This window comes from Triturus cristatus, chromosome 3_2 (genome assembly GCF_964204655.1).
Source record: "Triturus cristatus chromosome 3_2, aTriCri1.1, whole genome shotgun sequence".
Lineage (NCBI taxonomy): Eukaryota > Metazoa > Chordata > Amphibia > Caudata > Salamandridae > Triturus > Triturus cristatus.
The window spans coordinates 414,601,449-414,626,370 of NC_140584.1; the positions used below are offsets into that span (position 1 = coordinate 414,601,449).

Genomic DNA, 24,922 nt, shown 5'->3' on the forward strand with positions numbered 1-24,922 from the left:
TAGTTATTAAAAAAAAAAAAAAGTATCTGGAGGTATTGGTGTTTGAACTGGAGGGGAGGACTAGGAAGGCCTCTTAGATGACTCTCACCTAGAAGGGTTTCCAAAGGACTGTGCATGAACCTGTCAGCCTTTGTCTTCCAAACCTTCCTTCTATGGAGGACTGGCGGTAAATTTGGCGTTGGTTGAGGTTATGGGAGGCCTGCATCTTAGAGCAGAGTTTCGTAGGTTATTAAGGCCTTTTCCCAGCTTTTAGTCAATAATGTTGCATCACTTGGTCATGAATCTGTCATTAAAAATATTTATATGTTCCTTTTTTTTTATACATGTTCACTTTTCTTCTCCCCTTTATGAATCTCTGTTTCTCATCTAGCCTGGGTACTTGTATTGCTTCCTAACGTCTGGCTAAGTAATGCATTGGGCATCTTATTTTTGGTTAGCTTGTGCCTTATTTGAAGCGTATAGTATAGGAGGGCACCATTTTATGTAGTAATCCAGATTATTTGATTCTTACGTTACAAAACAGGAGTTTCAGGAAAACCGAAAGTGGTAGGGAAGTAACTTTTATACTAAATGTAGGACTTGCTGAGCAAAATCTGCTGCCTAAACAGTAGCAACCATAGCATTCAAATTCTCTAAATTAGGATTGTGTGGTGCTTACAAGTGAGTGTAGGGATTTGAGTTTTGAAGGACTTACTTTAACTAGAGACCTTGTTGAGAGTAAAACTGCACACTGCAGTACACTATAGGACACTTCACTTACCTAGTGATAACATTATCTGGAGTGAAAGCAGGAGACTATAATTATTACTGTGACTTCATTTCACCAAACAGTATGGTCTTGGGAAAATCACTTTGTATGTGTGAGTGTGTCACTACATGAAGTGAGATGCCCATCTACCCCATTTGCTTCAGCTTGAAATACTGTTTTTCTGTTCCTATACTTCGCAGAAGATTTAGAATTCAGGCCCTAAAAATAAGTTTCCTGAAAAAGAACTCTGTCCCTATAAAATAATTTGGAGTCCAACATGCGCGAACGGCTCCTCCTTACATGCACTCCACCTTCTTATCCAGCTGTACATGAATCACAGTATACATTAAAGTTTTTTGCATGGTACATTTTTTTTACGTGCTCCCACAGTATCCCTTTCTTGGACGTCGTATTTTTGATTTCTTTCTTTATTTTGTTTTGATCTTCAGATAATATCCTCTTTCTGCCCTACATGCCATTTAGCCTGGGCTTCAATCAGTGGCGAAGCAAGGTCAGGTGGTACTCAGTGCTGAAAATTTCTTGTCACCCCCGGCTTGACAACATGGCAAAAATATGTGTTTAAAACAAATATTTTTGCCATTTTGTCACCCCCCTCAGTGATGACACCTGGGGCGGCCTGTCTCGTCAGTGTCCAAGTGGAAGCGAGTACTTAAACAGACCATGTAACTTGTTTTGGAAAGAAAGCTCTCATATCTAAATAGGAAGCATTCAGTACAGCATTTACCTTGTTCTGAACCAAAAGTATATTATGTAGGTAGGAGGAATTTGGTGTGGGACTAGAAATTTGCATTGCCAGTCTACTGGTAAGAAGGTTCCCATTCAGTTCCAGTCCTTATTGTCGGCTCAAGAGGGAGAATTTCAGTGGACACTAACTTGTGAGTACTTTTTGGAGGTCTAACCAAGTCACAAGGCATGAGGTCTTACGATATCTGAAGACCTATGCTCGAGACATGTGTGGCTACAGATACACATGCTCTACATACTTCCGCCATCTAGTGTTGGGTCCGGATGTGTGCAAGTTATTCTTCAAAGAAGTTTTTCGAGACAAAGTGACTCCTCCTACTGGTGATCATGTCCATGGGCATAGACTCCATTGTTAGATTGGTTTCTTTCCATTATCTGATTCGGCCGAGTTGTGTAGCGCTCCGGTTTGAGTCCGTCTCGGGCTCTCTCCAGTTTGCTAATCATTTTGACCCTCGTTTATAATTTTTTGATCTTGTTTTCGATCGTCTCGTACTAAAAACCAGAAAAACTTTGCCCTTCGATTGGACTTGCTCCAGTCGCGGCTCATTGGACATCACCCATCCTGCCCTACTCTTTATTTCACCGGCTTTGACGGAAAATGCGCTGCTAATGGAGCAAACTCCATTTCGCTCCTACCCCAGGTGCCACGCGAAGCACCAGAGAACCGACCTCCATCAGGTTTGCAACTTGTGTCCATCTCCGGAACATCAGGAAGTGGACTGTGAGTCTTGCCGATCCTTTTGATCGAGAAAGACCTTGCAGGACCGTCTGGCGAGTCGCAGCGAGATGCAGCGCAGCGATATAGAAGAAACACCCAACATCTTTGGTCAAGTCGCTGAGCAGTAAAAGGTTTGTGAGGCCTCTGCGGCTGAAGATGAGGCCTTCTCCATCCATGACTCTGGTTTTGGCTTTGGCTCCAACCTTGACATTGGTCTCCAGATACAGGATCACCCTTCGGGCCAGCATACTGAGAGTACCCATGTCCCTGTCCCACCTTCCAAGAGACACTCTGTTTCGACCCAATATGGCTCTTGGGCCACCACTGCCAGCAGCCATGGTAGACACCGACCGCCTGCTGTGGATACAACGGCCACAAGGTCGGCACCGAACGCAGAGCCGAAACAATTCTCTCCCGCACTGAGCTGACCGGGCTCAGCACCAAGCCGACCAGCTGCCTCTTCGGTTCCGAGCACTCTGCTCCCCGCCGCTTCGGCCCCGAAAAAGAAACCACCCTGAGTGACACTGACCCAGATCTCTACCTAGCCAGACCATCACCTCCTGATGATGCTTAATCTTTTCAAGACCTCTTACTAGGGCAGCAGCATATCACCAGGTCCCCTTTGGCAAAGACCCTATTGAGGACTATTTTCTTTTTGAAACACTGTCCAGCATGCATAGATCATGCCAGTATCTTCCTGTGTTCCAGGGCATGCTGCGACATTCTGAAGAAATGTTTAAGGAGCCATTCGAGGACGTATAATTACACCCAGGGTCGACAAGAAATATAAACCAGCACCCCCAGTTCCTATTTACTTCAAGGGTCAGATTTCTCCAAACTTACTAGTTGTATCTAATGCCCGTAAAAGGACAAATTCACAATCATCAGCTGATGCTCCTCCACCTGACCGGGAGTCCAAACTTAACGATGCTTCAGGGAAGCGGCTGGCAGCACACTCCTTCAGTCACTGGCAGATGGCTAACACCCAAGATACAACAGGGCACATTGGGACGAGATGGAGGAATTCCTCCAACACCCCCCTGAGGAGAATAAAAAAGGGACATGATATTGTGAATGAGGGAAAGTTTATTTCCAATAATTCAATCAGGTGTGCCCTAGACTCAGTGAGCACAGCAGCCAGGGGCATCAATACAAGTGCATTGTTGCGTAGACTTGCTTGGTTACGTATATCTGGCTTCAAGCCAGAGGTGCAACAAACACTATTAAATGTGCCATTGATAAAGAGCATTTCTGTGGTCCCCAAGTGAACCAAGCATTGGAGAAAATGAAAAAGGACACAGAAGTGGCTAAATCAATGGGGGCGCTCCAAACCCCTGTGTCGCGTGGCTTCTTTCAGCATCCCTCATACAAAAAGAGCTCCAAAACTTCACCACCTGATGTCTACCTCCTCGTAAAGGCAGCAACAAACCTCCCCCTCTGGGGGGTACTACAGAGGCACATATAGAGGAAATAATGTCAGGGTTCGTGGTAGGGGTGCCTCAACAAGCTCTGCACCCTCCACCTCAAAGCAGTGACTTTCTTTCCATTCCCTCAACTATTTCACACCTTTCGGAGGCCCAACTACAACTTTTTTTACCCACTTGGAAAATTATAACATTAGATCAGTGGTTGTTGGACATTTTCCAACGTGGTTATTGTCTGCAACCCATGACCATCCCTCCAACCATTCCACCTCGCAGACAGTCTTTCCATAGAACATCAAAACCTGGTAAAAAAAAAAGTGAAGGTTCTCTTGCCTAAGGAGCCATAGATCCCCATCCCTCTTTAACATCAAGGTTCAGGAGTATACTCCCTATACTTACACTTTCTATTACCAAAAAATACAGATCATTATGGCCCATCTTAGATCTCAGTCCATTAAATCATTACATATTATCAAACCACTACCATATGGTTAGTCTTCAGGAAGTGATCCCACTGCTTCACCAAGGCAACTATATGTCAGCGCCAGACTTAAAGGATGCTTACTTCCACATCCCAATCCATCCAGCACATCGCAAATACCTCAGATTCACTATAGCTGGAAGGCATTGCCAGTTCAAGGTACTCTGATTCAGAGTCACTACCGCACCATGTGTATTCAGCAAATGTCTAGCAGTGGTAGCAGCACATCTGCCCACACAGATCCTTCATGTCATCCCATATCTGGACGACTGGGTCCTCAAAGCCAGTAAACATCTCATGTCTCAACAACACACACAAACTACTTTCCATCTTCTCTATCAACTGTGGTTTTCTATCAACATACAGAAATGACACCTTCAATCTTTACAGATTCAGGCGTATTTCAGGGCCATACTCAATACACAGTTGGGTTTGGCATACCCAAATGTGGCCAGTTTTCAAAATATCTCAACACTGCTACAGCTGTTTTAACCCAACCAACACATACCATTTAAAACAGTTATGCAACACTTAGGGATGATGGCATCTTGCATTGCAATAGTACCAAATGCATGATTACATATCCACCTGCTAAAAATGTCTGGCATGCCAATGGTCTCAATTACAGGGTCAGCTACAATATCTAGGGTTGGTGGACAGCCGCACTCATCGCTCTCTGCAGTGGTTGACTACAAAAAACCTATCAAAGGGGCTACTATATCTTGACCCTGTTTTTCCAGATCATTTTCACAGTGGATGCATCCCTTACATGATGGGGCGGCTCACCTACAGGATCTCACAGTTCAGGGTCTCTGGGATACCAGTCACGAGGGTCTCCACACCAACTACTTTTTGTTTCAAGGTGTTCACGTAGCTAGCATTGAAAGCATTTCTAACTCACCTGGCAGGCAAGGTTGTCTTGGTCTGAACAAACAACATGACAACCATGTACTATTTACAAAAACGGTGGCACACGCTCTGCTGTTATCATGCCCATCTCAGACAATTTGGTGTTAGGCATTGCGTCACAACTTCCACCTGCTGGCGGAACACCTCCCGGGATGAACAAACAATTTGCTGACCTTCTCAGCAGGATGCAGCAACAAGTCCACGAGTTGTAACTCCACTCACAAGTCCTTCTCCCATACTTTCATAAATGAGGTTTTCTACAGATAGACCTGTTCCTGGAATACTAGCACATCAGCAGATGCCCAACCCACATACAAACCATGTGTTCAAGCCCCTCTACAGGGGTATGAGCTTGAGGAAACGCCTTCAAATTTGTGTATAGCCATATTAGTTAGGGTGACCAGATTCTCAAAACAAAAAACGGGGACAGGTCATAGACATAGAAGTAGGACTACGGTTTGCAGTAACCATCGACATAAAAGTAGGACTATTTGACAGCTGTCATAGACATAGAAAAAGGACTACAATTACAGCTCCCTCCACAGACCGAGATGAAGCATTACAGACAACAAATCTGCGGTCTTTTATTGGCAACCCTCTCCTTCACACAGCAGCATTAGTACTTTTTATTACATTTACACTTTTAAGGACTATAGCATATATTTGCCAAAAATCAATAAAACATCACAGGCTAGCAAACGCCAGATTTACTAGCTTTATCAATGCTCGTTTCTATAAAGTACAACTCACCAATGTTGCTTAGTTGCTCATGACAGAAAAGCAGGGGAGGTAAACTGCGGAATGCTAAATTGCCAAATGGCAGCCATGGACCAATGTACAAAAAAAAACTTCTCTCCAGGTATTACTGCCTTAGGGTCTTAAGGGTGGCAAAGGTTGGCCGACCACACTGTCCTCCCACATTTGCGTAGTCACTGCTGAGATGTCATGTTACCTTACTGGGGTATGTATAGTGCACTCTAGCCATTGGTATCATCTCATAGTGCAATAGTGTGAAGACCTGAGCAAAAAGCTCGAGCAGCGCTGCTCGCCTCTCCCACAGGCGTTAACCCTGCTCCTTTAAGTCCTTTCCAGCTAAACAGTTTGCCGTGATCTGAAAGCTCAGTCAAAAGGTCAAGTCATAGCTTTGATATGGAGAACACAAAGTTTGCATCAATTGGTTATGAATAAAAAATGCAATGAGCAATGCATTAATCCTTGCACGGTATGCATAAGGGCTACTGAAAAGTTTGTATGACTATGAATACAAGCTACAGGACAAAGAAATATTGTTTTATCCAAAGTAGAAACTTTGGCTGGCACGATGACGTAGGTGGCGCTGCGTGTAAAATGTCTCTCTTCAAAGGATTTCCCTTCTTGCTACAGCGCTCACCTCAGTGACGACACATGCCGTAAACAGTGCAAAGAGAGCATGCGCGCGCTTGCTCAACTGGAACAATGAAAAACAGGGACATTTCTGTGTTTAACGGGGACACTGTTTGAAAACAGGGACATTTGAGTCACTTGGAGAAAAGTGTCGGGACACGGGGACACTTCCCCAAAAACGGGGACCGTCCTGGGAAAACGGGGACGTCTGGTCACCCTAATATTAGTGTCAAATTCAATGTCCAGGGCAGCCGTGAGTACTAGCCCAGCACGGAGCACCACTCCAAAGCCCAACCCACCCATATACCTTAGTGCCAAGGCACAGCACTACTCCTGAGAAAGTTGGGCTTCGAGCCCTGAATAATGGAAGAAAAAAGCCTCTGTCTGGTGTATCACTGCCATTGAGCTCCAGTCGACACCAGAACAGGGGCTCGTAGTCGAGCACGCTCTCAAGGAAAGGATTTGAACACAACCACACCTCAACGCGTGTACCCATGAAAACTTACAATGCTCCTCCTTCAAGGCCAAAGTCTGTGCTGAAATAGCACTCAAGACCCAGTACCAAGATCAGATAGTTCTGAGGCACCCCTGCGTGAAATGGTAGCATAGAAACTGGATGTGAGGCAAAAAGAGACTTTTTATCTACACAGATACATGGAAGATTTCCACAAAGCCACCTCAGGGCAAAATCTATAGTATTTGCCTCCGGTACCCAAAAAGAAAAGACTCCTGTTCATAGAGGAACTAGCCTTTGAGGAACTTCAGCGACTAGTGCGAAGAGGCACAAGGACAAGGCCTCTTCTAGTTCCTTCTTAATCCAGACATTCGCCTTAACTTACCCCACCCTGACCCCCTTCCCCAACCTCATCCATTCCACCATCTGCTCCAGTCTTATATTCTCCACCACCTCTACCTCCAGCAGAGCTTCCAGTTGGATCAGTTCCGACAACAGCAGCCAGGAGGAGAGGGGGCCCATATGATCTTCCTGAACGATACAACCCAGATCTTGAGCCTTACCCACCAAGCTATCACCCTGGAGGATACAGCTGTGTATCATGCAGAGTGTAGCTCATCACCATATGATTGAGATGCACAGCATTGAAGAGGACAATGCCTGCCTGGAAGAAACCGTTACAAGTATTGAACACACATTTCAGTTTCAGCCAGTGCTAAAACAAAATGCTTAGTACAGCTCTGGATAACTGGAAGGATCATGTGAGAGCATAGGTGGCTGCGCCTAGGGTATAGGCAAAGTTTAAGGTATCTACCAACAATGGTTCTACATTAGAGAGTAAGCCCTCCCCCACCACACTTCCTTACACCCTGCCCCATGATTGTCTTGTCATTCATACAGCAAGAACACAGGTATCCGCTCAGGCAAGTGGATACGAAAAAGCAAACAGAATGACCCTGAGAGGAAGAGGGTAGCAGTAAGGTCACCTACCCAGTGGTGAATTATCAACTTGGTAGGTTTGCTCTCATGATTCAATAGGTATCTTTGTCAGGAAATAGAGGCCCTTATTGTAGGAAGCTGGCTTTTTATGTAGTGCACCAAAATGAGGTACGCTATGTAGAAAGTCCAGACGATCCTTTTTGGTTTACTGGGCTTAAATTAATAATCCCTATTGCTCTCTTTGTGGTAGTGTGAGGGACCAGTTTAGGTTTATCAGTGGGTAGTGTTATATAATTTTTTTATTGGAATACGATTCCAAGATTATTGGAATCATGTAAGAAATGACAGCTGTCAGATTTGAAACATGAGCTTCAAACTCAGTAATGTTATCATGTGAGAGAAACATTCACTGCATAGGTACACTTACTGACAACTTACAATGCTGTTCTTCGGGGCTTACGGTAAGTGGAGGCTAAGGTTCAAGAAAGCACCAACAGTTCAAGTTTACCTGCCCTGGGGTGTCCAGGTAAAGAGGTGCTGTACACTCTTGAGGGTCTCAGGACAACAGAGACATTGTCTTTTTAATTGAGCCTGGGTTGGGTAGCCTGGGTGCAGAGGTGTTTTGTCCAGTGAGTTAGTGAGTTCAAGACTCTCACAGTTCTTGGTTTACCTGCAGAAGTAGGAACACAGCAGAGCCACTCTCAGTGTGAAGCTTGCCTATCTCGACGTGGAGGTAAGTTGTGGCAGGCGTGGTGTTCCGACTGAACTCAAACAGGTCTTGGTGCTTGCAACTGGCTCCGGTACCTCGGGTATTGGTGCTGGACATCTCCTGGGGGTCCTGGCTTCTCCAAATTTGGCAGGGAGACGGATCTGACCCCCTGGAGACATTCAGGACTCTATATGGGGTGCTACTCCCTCGGTGGTCCCTCGACAGAACGATGTACCTGGCAGATGAGGACGGATGCCTGCTGGTGTAGGGAAGTGGCTCCTCCACTCCACAAGAGATGTTGTGGGGTTGATGAAGTGTTGGGCAGACCTCCAAGGGTTTGGGGAGGCTGTTCCGCTCCTGGATGAGTCTGTGCCTGTAATTACCGGGGAGCAGCAGCCAGGCAGGGTTTTGTGCCAAGTTAGGAGCTAGTCCATAGTTCTCACGCCTTCGGCTCTTCTATGTCCTTCATTCAAGTTGACAAATCTGAGTTCCTGGTGTTAGGGGGGCACCTAAATGCTAAATTTAGAGTCGTTAAGGGGAGTCAAATGTAGTAGCTAATGGACTACTTACCCCTGGGGGTCACTACACCCCCTATATTGCCACTTCCTGTGGGGAGTGGGCATAACCCTGTCCCATATTTCCCATTTCCACCAAAAACAAGTTGGTGGAACCCTTCTTTCGTGGAGCACAACTGCATAACTAATGTTTCACCTGTCCTGGTGCCAAATAGGCCTCAGGGCAGGGGATGGCATCTCCCAGGTCTGGGGGAAGGCGGGGCCACATATGAAAGGCAGCATGATCTTTGAAGCCCCTGGTCTTGATATGCCAAATCACTAGCTATCCTGCTGGAGGAGATATGAACACCTTCCTCCAAAGCTGGTATTGTTTCTGACCTTAGAGCGCGGGCTCCCACTTGCAAGGGGTCAGAAACTTGTCTGTGGTGGCAGGCTGGAAGATACCAGTCAGCCAGCACACTAGATACTGGTAGGTTTTTCAGGGGGCACCTCGTATGTGCCTTCTGGGTTCTTGTCATAATTTAGAACTGATAACCGTGCAGCTTTAGTAAGACAAGGTGGGTTGATAGCAAGCACCATAGATTTCTGTGAAGCTGTCCTGTAGCTGGGGAACTTGTAATGGTCAGTGCTCAGTACTCACCATAAGATGACTTCCTTGTTCACTTGCAATATCTAGTAATATAACTAGACATCAAAGGCCCATATCTACTCATGCAAATACATCTTCACATGGAATATAATACACTCTGCTTTGGTTCTGTAGGACCTGCTGTAGGCGTGACTTACATATATTATAGTGTACATGCAAAAGTGTTCCCAGAGGCATTATTTACTAATTATTCAGTAGTTAGTTGGTCATAACAATGATCCTACTACATGTCATTAATCTATCACTCATATATTCTAACGCAGGCGTATTGTTGATAGCAATGCATCGAAATATTGTCCTATACATTGTGAAATATTTCTGTCCAAAGACAGACAATATATACAGCATTCTCTACAGCAGTACATCAGTATAGCAACACTGGCGCAACCCTACCATTCCTTCAAATTAGTATTAAACATTGATTACAGGGATTAAGGAAGCACAAAATCCTCTTAACAATGAGTCCCAATAGCCTAAATCCTTATCTATCAACTGATTGGAAAGGACTGGAACATTGCAAGCTGTGTTCAGTAGTGTAAGGAGGATAGACTGTTGACGTTTTGGTCTCAGGTGGCTCAAAAGGTCCACAAGACCATAATCAGGACTCGGTCTTGTAAGGGAATCAATCCTGCAGGTACTGACATAAATGCACCCATGGTAATAGATACGATATGCCAAACAATTATGTGAATCACTTGCCCACAATCTAAGCACCACAGTGTTCCTTAAGGTAACCACAGCAAACACCGAAGCCAAGTGCACGTGCTGTGACCAGTATAGTGTAAACAGCTGAATAAAAACACAACAGTCAAGTGGGGTGCCAAATTCTTACGGCATCTAAACAACACTCTAATATGCAGCCTTATCAAATGCCTCAGGAATTACCTTGCCTTCAAATTCTATTCCCTCCTAAAGGCTCACCTAATTCCTTGTGCATAGAGTAAAACTACCTATAAATAAAAGCGTGCAAATTGCTTCAAAAGTCCCATAGCGCTGTCAATCCACAGAAACACCAAGTCATATAAAGCGTCTCTTACCTGAAGGCAATTAAGATATTCACTGTCCCAACAATTTTACACTGTGGCCATGCTACACCTGTGCTGAATCTGTTTTAAATCCAGTACGTCGGCGATGCAGGCACCTCTCAGACAGGTCACATGTGCCATAGAGAACTAGGGCGACCATCTTAGAGTGGCGGAAACTCTGACCGAGGGCAAATAAACTCCTCCGGAAGCCGGAATAAATCTGGGGTATGGAAAATTTTGTGGCACAAAACTCCACCTCCCTCAAATATTACGTACATGAAATGGTCAAGCTGTTTGAAAATACCCTCAGTTGCGTACCGCCTATATAAGGTTGTAACATTCTTTGGTGTCAATGATGGACATAGCCTCAAGAATGGGAGGAGGGACCCTTTACAACAAAAGTATGCCAGGAGAAATAAAAGGAAAATAAAATTAGAACATTCTTTCAGTTACTCTGAGAGGCCGAAGATTAGTACAGTGCAGGTACTTGCACACACAAAAGGAATTAAAAGTCCCACTCCAGACCAAAATATAGCCATTGCATTTTACATAGCATCTAATAAAATACATCCCATAAGGAAAAGTGAGCCAAACCATCCTCCAAATAATAATATAACATCTCCGGATATAAATAAAACCATCAGTCATATGAATACAGAAGACACTCAATGCAATATATGACATTCTTTGAACAACAATTAGAATGATGTTTCAAATTCTAGGATTTGTCACTCAATACATACGTTTTCACTACAGTCGTTGTAGTGCATGCTGAGCAGTTCCCACATAGATAGTGTCCAACCACTGGCCTTAAACCCCAAAGTTGATTCAGTCACATAGGTTCTGGTTCATTATAGGCTCTGGCCAATCGATCTCTCAAATTTCGACCTCTCTTAAAGGTGAACATGGGTCTTTCCCAAGGTGTCTGGGCTGTATATAATAAATGCCAGTTCTTAAGTATGATCTTTTTTATCGTGTTAGACTCTCTTCCAAAAGTTGTTACACATGTCAATCTTGTCTGTTATTGACGTTCTTTGACCTGTAGCAGTGAATCTCAGCCGTAGTACCAGCCTCATTTCAATGACTGCTTAACTAAGAGATAGGGGTAGCCTCTCATCACACATTTTCACAGTAATACCTTGGCCTTTTTAGTTCAGTTATGTTTAATTCTTAGAAAACTGTCCAAAGGGGACATTTCTAGGATGATGGCTTGTGTATTTCAAAAGTGTGTTCCTGGCCACAGGCTTAGTATAGAGGCCTATCAATAGGGAACCATTGTCGGAGATTTTTAGATCTAGGAAATGTATTGAATGGTTGTTCTATTCAATAGTAAATTGTAGGTTACTGTCCTGAGTGTCAAGCCACTCCATCAATTGGAACTCCATCAATTGAGCTGTGGATCAACAGAACGTCATCTATATAGATACGCCATTTCTTCATATTATTCTCAGAAGGATTAGTTTTATTATAGATTACTTTTTCTTCAAATGCTGCAATATAAAGATTAGGTATGTCTAGGGCAAAAATTGCATTTCATTTGAGCATAGAACTCCCTATTAAAGATAACATTGTTCCATTCAAGAGCAATCTTGGCACAGTCGTGAATAAAACCAGTGGGTACCTTATGAGGCTTAGGTCTGGACTTTAAGGTCCTTTCAATAACTGTCAATGCCTCCGATTGGGGAATGTTAGTATAAAGACGTTTGAAGTCCATTGTTACTAAAATGTCACATTAGGTTTCAAATTCCAACCCCTCTATTTGTGTAATCACCTCAAGACTGTCTCTAGTATAAGATCTAGTAAGGGCAAAAGTTTTTTTTTTTTTTTTAAAGTCCGCATACTCCGCAAAGGGTTGCAAAATTGATTGGCAGCCCACAACAGTCGGTCTTCCAGGAGGATACTTATCATCCTTATGAATTTTTGAGAGCATGTAAAACGCTAGTATGGTAAAATCCTTTTTGTTAAGATAATCAAATTCTTTCTGGCTAAGCCATAGGCCATTTAGTACCAATGTAGTAAGACCATTTAGTAGGGACTTACAAGGGTGCTAATGTTTGTATTACAATTAGACAATTTTACCTTGGTTTTAGGGAAAAAGCACTGGATCCTGGTTAGCAGAGACCCAGTGCACATCATTTGAAAAACATCTGTACCAGTGGCAAAAAGTGGAGGTGATCATGGCAAAAAGGGCACTTTCCTACACTTATACAACACGTTCCTGAGGCTGATAGGAAGAGGGATGGGGAACTTGTTGTGGAGGGAAAAACTTTCCTATGCCATCCTTAGTTGTGCCCTTGCAAGGTTAACACTAGTGTTCTCCTCCAATGGGATGCTTGGCTTCACGTCTCGGGTTTTAAAGTAGAGGTGTATCCACATCTTCTTGCCAATCCATTTGATGGGGAACATCTCTTTGTACCCCAAGTGGACGAGATGTTAGAGAAGATAAAGAAAGATACAGAGATTACAAGTCCATGGGTGCAGTACAATCCACAGTTCCAAGGGTTTCCTTTTGTGGGCACCAGGCAAGATTGGGCACGAAGGCAACACCACCTGTCCAGGCACAATTTGATCAGTGCTGTCAGCAGCCCTTCCACTACTCCCACACACGCAGAGGTTATATATGGGGACGTTAAGGGGGAGCAGTGGTTAGGGCAGGCAAAGAGGCTGCTCTGGGAAGGAAACCTCTGCTCCTGGGCACTGACTGTCCATGCATCCTCCCCCTGAAAACCCTACACCATGTCGTGGAGAGGATAACCAATTTCCACACTCCCTGGATGGACCTCTTCTCAGATCAGTGGGTGTTAGCAGTTGTCCTTCCATCAGGGCTACCCCCCTATGAATTCCAGACCGTACCATACCATACCACACCACTCCACATAACATCACGCCATCACAACCTCAGTTGAGACCATCTCATCCTCTTACAAGAAGAGGTCACAGAGCTCCTGCAAAAGCGTGCCATGCAGCCAGTGCCCCTGCATCAACATGGAGAGGGGGTTTATTGACTACACTTCCTCATTCAAAGAAAGACAGTTAGCTAAACCCCATACTAGACCGGAGGCCACTCGATTGCCGCATCTTGTCAGAATATTTCCACATGACCACTCTGCTGGATGTCCCACTAATCTACCAAAACAACTTAATGATGCATTACATTTTAGAGGTGCATATTTCTTCATCCCAATCCAACCTCCTCATCAGAAGTAGCTATGGTTTGTGGGAAATGGACAGCATTACCAGTTTACAGTGCAACTCTTTGGGGTCACCAAAGCCTCAAGGGTTTACATAAAGTGCTTGGCAGTGGCGTCTGCTCACCTAACCAGCACAGGCATTCATGTATTCCCATACATTGATGACTGGTTGATCAAGAGTAGCAGCAGAGCGTAATGTCTAGCACTCACTCAAGACAGCCCTAAACCAGCTCTGTAGTGTAGGTTTTACAGTAAATTCTAATGAAGGCTTATCTTAAACCTCAACAGATTCGGCCCTTCCTGGGACAAATTCTCAACACTGTCATAGGGAGAGCATATCTCAGTCAGCAGATGGTGATGGCATTTCAGTAGCTGCTGCCTCTTTTTCACACAACTGTTCGCATGCCAGCCTGCACCACTCCAGCAGTTCCTCGCCAGTCAGGTGGATGGTCAATAGGAGATCTAGGTTGACAAAGGTCATCACTCTGTTGATGGTCTGCTCTGGTGGACCCTCTTCCACATGTGACAATCATTGCTGACGCGTCACTCATGGGGTGGTGTGCACATCTAAACAGTTTGACTGTGCAGGGCGCTTGGACCATCCTCTACTAGGACAGGCACATTAATTACCTGGAACTCATGGCCTTTTTTTCTGGCCCTCAAGGGCTCTCTGCATGGTCCGAAACAAGGCAATACTTGTACTGAATGGACAACGTGACAGCCATGTACTATATTCATTCACCATACACTCCCTCCCACCCCCCTCCTTCCAGCATGACCTGAAAATATTTGGCATTGGGCAATTTACCACAATTTACATCTTCTGTCAGACCTCCAAATGGTGGACCGCTATTTTGCGCACCTCTTAAAAAGGCAGCATCTACAAATCTCTGAGCAGAAGCTCCAGCCTGGAGTCCTCAACAAGTACCTATGCCGGTGGGACGATCACTTATTGACCTATTCGCCACCCCAGAAAAGGCAAAATGCCAAAGCTTCACCTGTAGGTGCTCACACCCACAGTCTATGGGCAATGCACTGTGGGTGAATTGGCCAGGGATATTTACCTACGCTTTTCCACCTACATCACTCATTCCATATGTGGTCAGGAAGATGAGGCAGGCTCCTACAACTCTCATCCTGGTCTTCCCAGCTTGGGCCCAACCACCATGGTACTCAATGCTCCTAGAGATGTCCATTAGCTCACAGAAGAAGCTCCCAATCAGGCCAGACCTTCTCACTCAGAAACAAGACCAACTCATGCACCCGACCCGAAGCAGCTCATCCTTTGCATACAGCACCTTAGGTTTTAAAGTTGGGATAGTTACACATCACAGATTACTGTATGGCCATCTTATGGGAGGCATGTAGGCCTAGTCTTCCAGCACGTTAGGCAGCCAACTGGAGAAGATTTCATTTCTGCATTTCTATGGCAACTAGACCTCTTTGTTTCATACTTTTTTTCACAAGGCAGGACTAGCATATACATTTATACACCTTTACCGCCAAGAAGACCAGCTGCACCTGCTTGGCACCTTCATGAGGTTTCCACGGAGCTTTTGAACGGTTTCACTCATGTTCCTTGCAGTTTCTTTCATGGAAAGGGTCTTTTCTTGTCGCAGTAACTTCTGCCAGACTCAGTAGTGAACTGTCAGCTGTTACCATCATTGCCATTTATGCAAGTTCACAGGGATCGATAGTGCTTTGGATAAAACCCAAGTTCTTACCTCCTGAATCAGACAATTGAGCTGGCTGTTTTCTTTCCACAACCGAACATGGTAGTAGAAAGTTATTAAACACCTTAGATGTAAAAGGGGTGATCATGTACTATATTAATAGAATCAAAGCTTTTCAAAAGACCATTAATTTTTTTGCCTTGGCTAAACCCTATTACGGCCAATCTATTTCAGAGGCAGACATTGCAAGGAAGATTTTTAAATGCATCAAATCATTTAATATGCTAAACGTGTACTCCTTGTCCGTTCTTGGGCACATTCCAGCTGTAAAAAGAGGGCCACCATGGCTTTCTAGAGTAATTTTCCATTAGCAGATAGTTGTGAAGCCTCTGCTTGGTCAACGGCGCGTACAGTCACAAAGCATTACTGTGTAGACATATTAGCTCATCAGCAAGCTATGGTTGACCAGGCTATATTAAGAACTTAGGGCCTGAATTCGATCTCGGTAGATGGGTTACTCCGTCACAACGGTGACGGATATCCCGTCCACCGAAATATAAATACCATAAGATATAATTGGATTTAAATGTCGGAGGATGGAATATACCGGTCACCGTTGTGACGGAGTAACCCATCCGCCGAGATCTAAATCAGGCCCTTTGTTTCACACATCTGTATCATCCACTACTAGTGTGACGGGGAAACTGCTTTACAGTTTATACAAAGCATGTGCGTCTAGAGCCACACATGCTACGAAAGGAAATTGTTAGCCTGTAAGCATGTTTGTAGCGTGTATTGCTGTAGCTACACATGCATTCATCCTTCCCTGGACATGGACAGTGGTAGCACTTTTTTTTAATACTAAATACATGTTGATTATTAAGACACAGAGCACATTTCTACTATTCTCTACACTTCACTTTTACCAACTGAGGAAAAAAACATTTTTAGGGTGGCGTTAGTTCCCATGCACTTTGTTACACTAAGGAAGAAAGGACTGACAAAGCATCTCGATATTCGACGCTTCTTCGAAGAAAACAACTTGTAATGTCCGAATCGAACACTAGATGGCAGGATAATGTAAAGCATATCAATCTACAGCACTACATGCTGCAAACAGATGCTTAAAGAGTAAATTACATTTTCCTTTCAGCTCTCCTAAGCTTTTAAAGGCAGACAACAGTTGAAAGTTTCATTCATCATCATGGAGCATGCGACCCCAGTAGAAGGATAATTATTGTCCTTTTAAGATAAATGGGCATCCACACAAAAACAGTAGACACAAAATGCTATGAAGTAGGATAAGCTCTACATATTTCTTCCCCCCCCATACCCTCCAAGATTACATAAGTCATTACCAGAGCTTTTAGAGGAGAATGCAAAAACATGGTGACAAAGAAGTTATTGTCATAAAGGGGAAAGGGCTTAAAACTGCACTCTGGGTACTCCAGTATATGCAGAAATAAAGGGAATAGCACATTGATATAAAATCTTTATGACGTGAATTCATTTTTCTTCTCTTGCTGGAGTCTTTCTTGCAGTAATTATAAAGGCCACGCGGATTGGGACTAGAAGATATGTAGGTATCTAGGACGCACATATCAAGGAACAATGTGTAGCATCTAGGTCATCTGTTTAAATAAGGCGAGCCTTTTCTTTTTTCTCCCAGCTTCCTCTTGATGTTTGTGTGTAAACTGTCAATACTGCTTGCTCCTTTGATTCATGCAAGTTAGTCTATGAAAGATCCGATGCTGGAAATGGAAAAAGTTACTTACCTCTTTTCCAGCATTTATATCTTTCATGGATTCTCATGTGGCACACCACGCTCCCAAATATAGGCTTATCTAATGCTCCTTAAATACACGTTGACTTTCCACGCTTGTGCTAGAAATCTGAGGTGTAATGACCTCCAGGGAGGTGAGACTGATTGCACTCTCACCTTATTGGCTGAAACTTGGTTCTTTTGTACTGAAGCGCACACACTAATAAAGGGGCACTGTTCTGATGCCTGTACTGCTATTGTAAAATTATTGAGGAACTCCCACTTTAGCCAGCGGGAATAGTTCAGGCATCTGAATCTATGAAAGATGCCAATGTTGAAGAACTACAGTTACAAGGAAGTAACTTTTTTCTTACTTGAGGTCTTGCGTCTGCAGCGCAGTGATCTTCGTTGAAGTCCCAAACCAACTTCCCACCTCCATGCCTTTCGTATCGGTCATAGGGATGAATACCAACAGTGTTGAGGTCTGTAATTCAACTATGCATATCCATTAAAAACTGGCTGAGAGGCAACTGCAAGTACAGTGTATTTTGGAATTGACCGCATCTATGCTTCTTAAGGGCATTGGCGACCATTGTTCTAACAATGCAAGTGTAATACATATCGTGCTTTTTAGGTCTCGGCTGGCATGGGCTGCGCACATGCGCAGTCTCGCTGGCGAGATTTAATGTTTTGGAAGAGGTTTGGTAAAGGGCTTTAAGCCCTGCCCCTCTTTTCCATTGGCTGACGTCACCGTTTATGCTAAACGGTGGCCAGCCATTGGAAAAGAGCTTGTTGTGAAGTTTACTTTTGGCTTTTTCTCCGGTCCCACTTGGACGGGCTCTACTGCTTCACTTCTGAAGTAAAAGGTTTCTTATCTTTATGGGGCCAAACACATGGCCCCATAAAGATAAGAAACCTTTTACTTCAGAAGAAAAGCAGGCGAGGCCGTCCAAGTGGGATGGCAGAAAAAGAGAAAAGTCTACGTCAGCTGCCTGGCGAGCGCTTGTGTTTTTTTAATTAACATACTCTGGCTCCGCTCTCCCTACCACGGCGCCCGGTTTCATGGTATTTTTATTAATTAATGCACCCGGGTGCCACTCTCTTCCGGCTAGAGCGCGGCGCATGCTGTTTATTTATTACTTTTTACTTTACATCGGAGCGCGGCGCCCACTTTAGGGACACCGCGCTCCGTTTATTTATTTATTTTAGTGGCTGCGGGTGGCGTTTTTTTTTTTTTTTACTTTGGTCAGTCACGAGCGGACGTGGCTCAGCTTCCTTTTTCTCCTGCCTCCCAGGGCCGTTTCCTTTAGATCAACAGATCTCCCCACCCCTTTCCGGGTGGAGTATGCCCTCTGCTCTTCAACATGAAAGGCGGTTCTCCACGAAGGGGACCCCAGACTGCCCTTAGAGGGGCCTATGCAGTTTAAACAACCCCACGCCTCCTAAATGATTAGACTGCACAAAATAAACAAGGCAGCAGGAGGCCCTGGTGTTAGGGCTGGCACCGGCTACCTACCGCATGGCTGAGTCCCCGGCCGCCCAGAGACAGCTTATGTGTTCAACCGGTGCCTGCCATATCCCCTGGTGCCTCCCGGCAGCCGGCAGTAGCCCCCATCATCGCGGACCTTGGCGGGAGGATGTACGTGGCCTGACCGTGTGCCCGTCGACTACAGATATGTGTAAAATGTCGGCGCTCTGAGAGGCTGCGTCTGTGGGAACCCCTCTGCAGGGGGTATGGCTGGGCAGATAGTTTTATGTAAATACATTTGATATTCTATTCTTTAATCCGGTTGGTTCTAATTTGTAAAATGTGGGCATGTGTTCTTTTATTGCTACTAGATGTTAGCGTGGCTGCGGGTGTCGTTTTTTTTTTTTTTTTACTTTGGTCAGTTGCGAGCGGCCGTGGCTCAGCTTCCGTTTTCTCCTCCCTCCCAGGGCCGTTTCCGTTAGATCAACAGCTCTCCCCGACGCTTTCAGGCTGGAGTATGCCCTCTGCTCTTCAACATGAAAGGCGGCCCTCCACGAAGGGGATCCCAGACTGCCCTTAGAGTGGCCTATGCAGTTTAAACAACCCCACGCCTCCTAAATGATTAGACTGCAGCTTGTTCGTTCTTGCCACAAGAGACACAGTTTAATGAAGGCATCTAGTGAATGACGTCACAGCTAGGTTTAAAACGTAGCCAGACTCCACCGAGGAATGGACATGATTTGTTCATGGTTTCTGAGGGTGGCGCGGGATTGGATTAAAAGGCTGTTTTTTTCGTTTTCACTGACAGACACATTAAAGGCGCGATCTAGTGAGTACTTCCACAGCTGGACTGAACTATACGGTGTCCTCAAGAAGAGGTTAAATGGTGTGTACAAGTTATGAGGGGAATTAATCTGTTCTGGAAGAGAGGCTTTGTAACAAGCCTGTGTCACCAAAACGTTCCCCGCCAGTCCCTCTTCGAGACCCCCAAAAGTCCCCCATTTCATCTTATCCGCCCCGTCACTCCACCAGACTTTCTGCACAATCTAACAACCCAGCTGCAGAGCGGGGTCCGCTGTTCTTTTCTTTCCCGATCTGTATTATTATATTTTCGCTTTAGTTCGCCAGCAGCAACGCAGATGTTGAATATTCACTGTCTGTACCCAATGTCACTGTATCACTGGAGTGTGCATGTGTGCACCCCTGGCAGTCAGTGGCCGCCCCTCTAAGAAGGGGGCACCCCCTACCACTTCTCTGCTCCCAGCTCACATCTGCTTTTCATTAAATGCAAAGGGAAAGTTTAGAAGAGAAAAATGTGAAAAGCGATTTGGAGCGGGAGACTTTCAGCCCCCCCCCCCCCCCTTTAATAACAAGCATTTGCAATGCAATAGGTCTCGCATTTACGCGAGTTTAAGCTATTGGCATTGTAAATGACACTGCCTTTTATTTATGTTTTAAAAGCAAAAACAAAAATAAAAGGCATTGTCATTTGCAATGTCAATAGCTCAAACTCGCGTAAATGCGAGACCTATTGCATTGCAATTGCTTGTTGTTACTTGCTTTCAACAGACCTTTTAACAACAATTTGGGATTAAAATGCTGCAATGTAGATTTGTTATATCATTTTTGGTCAAGGGGTTTACAGTCGGGTAAAAAACTAAGTTTCAATATGCTATTTGGAAGGTGCCTTTTATACTTTGGACATATTCAATTTGTACACATTATTTGAAGAAAATTTGTGGTAAACATTTCTGGTGTCCCCAACAGCAGAAAGGAATTATTTTAATGTTTATGAATTGAGAGCAGATTTCTACAATGCAGAACCAGGCCCACAAGTAAGAAACCATTTCTTCAGCAGTAGGGCATGAACTTTTTTGTCTTAATGTTTGATGTACTGCCATGGTTGTAAATTGAATCAGTATAATGGAGCCACAACAAGCAAGTTACTAATTTCTTCTTATGAGATAACTTTGTCTCAATATAATTTTATTATTATGCCTGTAATTGTAACTAATATTTAACCAGTTGTGTACTCTTCAACAACATTTATTAAAGGTTACCCAGGTCTTGCTGGCATTTTGGTCAACGTTTAAATGCATGTTTAATTTATATTAGTCTTGTTTTTTAGATGAAGCAAATGGTGTCAGAAAAATCACCTGGACGTTTCTTGTTCAATTTGCATTGACAGTATTTTCCAATTTGCTTGATTTGTTGCTCGAGGCTCTAGGGTTGCTGTAAGAAGAATTATTTGGAAGAATGCATTTATTAGAGTTATTTGGAATATATCCAGAAAAAAAATACTTCAGCAAATGATGGTTAGTCTGTAGCGTATTCTTTTATAGATGATTTAGATTAAAAACAATAGTTTGAGTTGAAGTGCTTTGGTAGAAAGTGTAATTATAGCATCTTCCTGGATATAGAGTTCCCCTTAGAACCATCACTTGAAGCTCCATTTCTCAAGTTTTTGAAAGTTTGGAATAGTTTCTTTGTTGTCGAAATTTACTGTAAAATTGTGCACAATTAGATAACCTGTTCTGTTTATTGTGATTGAAGTACAATTTGTCCTGCCAAAAGCAAGTATAGTGGTGGTGTGGTTCGAGTTTACCAACAGGAATACTTTTAAAAATCCGAGCCGCTAGCCGAATTAAATTTAAATCAGAGAGGGACAGTGCTCTCTGCTCATTTGGGAACTGTAATGACCGTTTAGAAATATGGTTTACATATCGGACTATTTAAGAGAACTTCACCCGTGCTTTCAAAATGAGACATGATCAGCACGATTCTTACAGTAACTTCCAGTCTTTACGGAGAGAGACTTTCGGGCAGACCTTCTGAGGCCATTACATCTTGCTTCACACAGAGAGGGGAGGGGGGGGGGGGGGGGGGGAGGCGGCGACAGTTGTTGCAGTCTTCTAACAGTGTTCAAACCCCCACTGTTCCCATGAATAGACCTGTTCTCTTCAGAGATCATTTCTCAGTGCCTGGAGTTTGCTTCCTGCCTGGACTATGGAAAATGCACTGAGAGATGCCCTTCTCATGGATTAGTCAGGAAAGTTTGCTCTCCATGGAATCTTCATCAACGTTAGGCATTTAATTATTCTGCCAATGTGCAGGATCCTAAAGCATTTTTAGGTCGAGGACTACCGGTCTGCCGAAGGCAGAACCGGAAGTCGGAAGATTTAATGTTAACTAGAGTGGCTATTTAGCCCGCCTCTCTTTTTGCTTCTCCTCCATTGGCTGGCTTCCTAAACGGAGGCCCGCCATTGGAGGAGAGAGCCGTCCCTCCAAATAGGCTCCGTCTTTTTCAGATTCGGGGGCGTGTTCCTTGCTGTTCTTTCCACTTTTTAGCCACGCCCTTTTAGAACAGCAGGAACACGCCCCCGAATCCGAAAAAGTTACGAAGCTTCCAGCCGCCATTTTCTTGCTGTCGTCTGGCCGTGAGGATCCATCCGTCCGCGCCGTGTTGTTGTGCTGGTGGTATAGAGAATCTGCTCCTTCATAGTGATTCCCTTGTTTTAGGACTGCCTTCAGTGAGATGACGTTATTGGCCAGCGCCGCCGGTATTGTTCTTTTTTCACTCCCCGTTGCTCTTTCTCTGCCCCCTGCCTTGCCTCTCCTTCCGTTACCCCTGTCTGCCTGTATTTCCATCCCTCTCGAGTATCGTAGTTTTGTTAAAGTGTATTTTGATTCTATATGGTTTTTCTTTGCCTCAGTTGTGCCTACTACCCGCGAAACTCGCCCCTGTGTCAGGCAGTGTTTGCACGGAGTCTCACGGTTCCACTTATTGGACCGGGAAAAGTAAAGCGAAGAAAGTGAAAGGCAGAGCAGCCCTCGAGGGCCGGCAAACAAAACCGACCCCGCGCCCAAGTACTGCAATATTGTCAGGTGAAATATGCGCTACATCAACGGCAAAAGGATACCCTTTCAGCGCAGAGAATGGGTTTCCGCTACAGTTTCATAAGGCCGAAAGGAGCAGGCCGGGTTTCAATGGGGCCCAGTGGAGATTCGTGATGCAGCTGCGGCTAGAGCGCATTAAGAAAGTGAGTCAGTCGGTAAGCAGACGGAGACGGTAGCATAAAAGATAAAAATGTCTCTCCAATTCATTTCTTCACGTCGTAATTCTGTTAAGGGAGCTCCATAATTGCAGTTCCGGCGGGCGTGGTTCTCACATAAAGGGGGCTGGGGGCCCTCCCCACTCCCGGAGTGCGGCTCGTGGTGAGAGGCGCCCACGTGCAGATAGCCTCCGGGCTCGTGCGGTAACACAGCTGAGCAATAGGTGTGCAGCGTTTCTAAGGGACACAAGTTACAATCACAACAAAACAGCCTCAAATGGGTTTTCATTATATTGGTTAACATTTGTCAGTTACAGCGCTTAGATGGGGAAATTCATATACGGAGCGTGGAATTAAAAACAAAAAAAAAAGTTTGATTGCAAATCCCTCTCGTGTTTGTATGTCTTGACCTTCAAATACTTTGATAAAGTACTGAATGCGAATCGGCTAGATCCAAAAGGGCTGAAAAGCAAGAACACCTCGATTATTACCTTTGTAATAATGGTAAATGTGATCGAATGCTTCTGTTGTCAATACAGGATTGACTTCTCGTTTACAGTTGCGAGGTATAGCGCGCTGAAGGGGGCGGATCTACTGAAGCTGTGTGTGGTCGCTCGCGGAGCGAACTGGATGCAAAATGTAGAGCCCATTTACTACACAATATAGCAACTCGCGAGAGCTGGTCAAAACAGTGTTGACTCTGCACGAGCACAAATTGTTGGTAAATCCTTACCTTTGTTGGGTAATGGCTGTGCTATCTAAAACAGCATAACAGAAAAATAAAGAAAGCACTTTGTCAAGTTAAATTATAATTAAACACAATTAAAGAAAATAACACATATGTAGCAGAACGCAACTAATTTAACTGTCCACTGCCAGCCTGGGAGTGTGACTTAAGAACAAGATGGATGCCGTGTTCTGAGACCTTTAAGTGTAGGGCTTCTTAATAAACACCACAGGACCTGTGTAGTTTCAGAGTTGAGCCTTACGGCTAGAGCTGCCATCTTTGGAGATGGGAAACTGGGTTCTTGCCCCGGCGCAGGCTCAACATCCTGTGATTCTGGGCAGAGCACCTAATCTCCCCGTGCCTACCAAATAATTAATGTGTTCTTTTGTAACGTAACTGGTGCTCATGTAAAGCGCTCCAATACCGCCGGGTAGAGTTGGCACTATTAAAAGATGGAAAAAAAATTCAAAGAAATTTGACTGGTTATTGACCAGTGTGTTGACACTTAACAGTTTAAATACGCAACTGTTTAAGATGCAGCATGAGTGTAGCACTTCTCACTGCCACAGTTCTCCAGTAGCTAGACGAGCTCAAAGGGGGTGTATGAGGCCAGAGATGGCGATTGATCTCCCAGCGACTAACAAAACAAGCATTTACAAGGCAATAGGTCTCGCATTTATTAAACTTGGAGCAATTGGCATTAAAAAGGACAATATTTTTTACTTGTGCTTTTGTATTTGCAGTAGAGTATATATATTTGCATAGTGCTATTGGTATGGTATGAGCTTGCGACGCTGGAGAACAAGTTAATGGGCAATAAAAAGAGCGAGCCTAAATGAGGGACAGTGTGACAAGTAGAGAGAAGAGACTGCTATGAAGTACTGGTGGAAGAGCCGCATAGGGAGACTGAATGGATAAGATGGAGGGACTAAAAGGCTGGGATGAAAAGAGGGACAGGCTGAGAAACCGAGAGACTCTGGTGAAAGGAGTGACGGAATGAAGAGGGGAGAGGTAGGCCATGAAGTAACGGAGGGTAGTGCCATTAGAAGACAGTTAAAGGCTCAGGTGAAAGGAGGAGTCCACTCTATCTCACTATCTCACAACTTCTCTCTCTCAAAACAACACTACCTCACTCTCTAGTTCACAACCTCACAACTTCACTCTCTATCACTCACTACCTCAATCACTCTCTATCCCACTACCTCACTCTTTCTATCTCACTAACTCACTTTCACTCTCTCTTTCACTACCTCTCTCTCTATCTCACTACATCACAACATCACTCTATGCTTATATATCACTACCTCACAACACCCCTCTCCCTCACTAC

General features: G+C 44.4%; 1 protein-coding gene across 1 annotated transcript in view; it reads left to right on the forward strand.

Annotated features, from left to right (window-relative positions):
• Positions 1-24,922, forward strand: part of KIAA0319L (KIAA0319 like) — a 941,156-nt gene that overhangs the window by 494,837 nt on the left and 421,397 nt on the right. The gene's annotated exons all lie outside the window — the stretch shown is intronic.